Here is a 2,636-nt window from a genome sequence, read left to right as displayed (position 1 = left end):
AACAAAAGAATCCACACACAACCGGGAGAAAAAGCCATGCCAGACTTCAAAAAGAGATGGTGACAACTATCCTTTTTATAGTTCTTATTAGATGACAGATCAATTATCTTTAAAAATAAATAGTGCACCTAACGTACTTTATTGGATAGGAAATCAAAAGGAAAGCACCGATCCACAAGATTGACCTATGGGATGAAGCTCATAAGAAAAAAGATGGCAATTACACAAGCGACAATGTCAAGACAATAATGGTACAGTCTACAACATACAATCTATTCCATAGTATAATAAAAAATTAGTAACTAGTCGTATTCAATAGGATGCAGCTAATGAGGAGTTAAAAAAAGGGAAATGGATCAGAATGGTAGTCTTTCCACTGACGATTACAGTGAAGCCTTTAATGGTGCACTTGATAAAAAGGCAAAACTTCGAGGTTACTATGACGAAAAGTATTGGAGCGGTGTCAATGTTTCCCAGGGAATAACTTTTGTTGGGAAATCGGATCAAGAAAATCTCCAGTTTGAAGTACGCACGGTTAAAGATAATGTAGAGGATGTCAAAGATGATGTAAAGGACGTCAAACATGATGTAAAGGACGTCAAAGGTGATGTAGGGGACGTCAAAGGTCAGATGGCTATGATAGCTGCCTTCCTTGCAAAAAAGTTTCCTGGAGAGAGCTTGAGAAATGAACTGGATTCTACAACGGAAAGTTATCATGTTAGCTTATGAAACCCAGTTATATTTGTGCAAAGATGAAATTAATGAACACTGATGTGCTATTACAATAATTTTATTGCAGGTCACTTTATCTGAAAGAGGTAACAATATACAATGTGAATCTTATAATGTCCTTCAACAATCAAATGATGATGTGCAAGAGCCAGGAACTACCATGCAGGTAATGTAATGGGATTTTCCAATACCTATTTAATGCATGTCCATGCTAATGTCTTAAAACTATTGCTTTAACAGGAGCTGCAGCAGACCAAATCAAAACAGGTTTGTAGTAATGCGCATTTACCACATGAACAAGTGATCGCTAAGGTGTGTCAACTAACTTGTACTCATTTAATTATCAATTATCTCCCGCTAGTAGTTTCAGGATTGGTTGAACCCTTATACAGTATGCCCTCAAAGTTGAAATTCTGGCTTGTTGTCTTTTCTCGGTAGGAAAACCTTTAAAGGAAAAATAATAACTAAAATGGTATCCATTCTTCTAACACAAAATTACACACACTTTGGTGTGTGTGAGAGAAAATTAAAGGGGTGTTCCAGTCCAAACTCCAGAGCCATGTGCAATCATTTTCTCATATCTTATCAGCAATAGCCTAGATACTTATTCTACCGAACAAATATTTGTGGAAGTCATGTTCTAAGAGCACATGAAAAGTCATACCAGGAAACCAATAGCTTGTCTAATATGTTTAAGCTCATCCCAGGCAGAACCTGCATACTCCAAGTACGAAAACACTAGATGAGATAATCTCGAAAAAAAATACTAGATGAGAAATCAATATTTGAGGCAACTTTGTTACAACTATTAATCAACTGAGAAACTTCTTGGCATAATGAACATGACAAAATTATCTTATTTGTACTTCATTTTGCCATTGATCACTGTAAATAATATAACAGGATTTAGGCACAACTATATGGTCTAGAACAATATGCAGGACTAAAGCCCATTAAGAAAAACAGATGCTACCATAGCTCTACCGCCCCTTATTTAACAGCATTTTAAGATGTGTGACAGAAATAGCTATATTTACCTCGTCAGTAGCTCTATAGCACCAATGCTCAAGTTCAGCTAATCCTGCTTTTACGTACTCGCCGTTACTGAATGAGCAGACTCCCTTCTTAATAGAAGACTCTCTCCCCAGCGAGTTCTCTCTCCCTAGCGAGCTCTCTCTCCGCCGCCGCCCCACCCCAGCCCCTCTCTCCCTGCAGAGCCGAGCCTCCAAGCCGCCGCCGCCCCACCCCAGCCCCTCTCCCTTCACGTAGCGGCCCCAGCCCCTCTCTCCCCGCCCTCCCATCTCCCTAGCGCGCGCCGCAGCCGCCGCCGCACTACAGCAGCGGCCCCAGCCCCTCTCTCCGCCCTCCCCTCTCCATGGCTTGCGTCGTCGCCGCCGCCGCACTTCAGCAGCGGCCCAGCCCCTCTCTCCCCTCTCCATGACGCGCGCCGCCGTCGCCAGATCTGGTCAACGGTGTGGCGGCCGCCCGACGTCCCGCGCCTCCTCTCTACCGACGGGAATGGAAAATAGAAGGGAGGAAGAGAGCTTACCAGAGGGGAGTGGTCGCCGGCGAGCTTCGATGGCCTCTGGATGGAGGCGGGAGGATGGCGGGAGCAGGGCAGGAGGATGGCGGGAGCAGCTCGTTTCCGTTTCCACGAGCGTGGCCGAAGAGTGTTTATTTCCACGAGGAGTAGCCTCGTGGATGGACGTGTAAAACTTGCACGCCCGTATACACGTTCCACTGGGAAGCATTTTTCAGTTTGCATCGTGTAAATTTACCATCCACCTCCATATACACCATCCACTAGAGATGCTCTTACTAATCTGAATCTAGTGTGCAAGGACTTACCCAGATTTTCATCAATGATGATGATGACACCTTTTCCTATTAAATTGCAGAATGCC

The 2,636-nt window shown here is 43.8% G+C and overlaps 1 long non-coding RNA gene across 1 annotated transcript; it reads left to right on the top strand.

Annotated features, from left to right (window-relative positions):
• Nucleotides 1-832: 832 nt before the first annotated feature.
• LOC123401167 lies at nucleotides 833-1,887 on the top strand. Its single transcript, XR_006611045.1, has 3 exons — nucleotides 833-898; nucleotides 973-1,044; nucleotides 1,865-1,887. It is a non-coding gene; the product is annotated as an uncharacterized LOC123401167 (long non-coding RNA).
• The last annotated feature ends 749 nt before the right edge of the window (nucleotides 1,888-2,636 follow it).

This window comes from Hordeum vulgare, chromosome 6H (assembly GCF_904849725.1).
Source record: "Hordeum vulgare subsp. vulgare chromosome 6H, MorexV3_pseudomolecules_assembly, whole genome shotgun sequence".
Lineage (NCBI taxonomy): Eukaryota > Viridiplantae > Streptophyta > Magnoliopsida > Poales > Poaceae > Hordeum > Hordeum vulgare.
The sequence above is the reverse complement of the archived record's forward strand: the minus strand, read 5'-3'. Positions and strand labels throughout refer to the sequence as shown.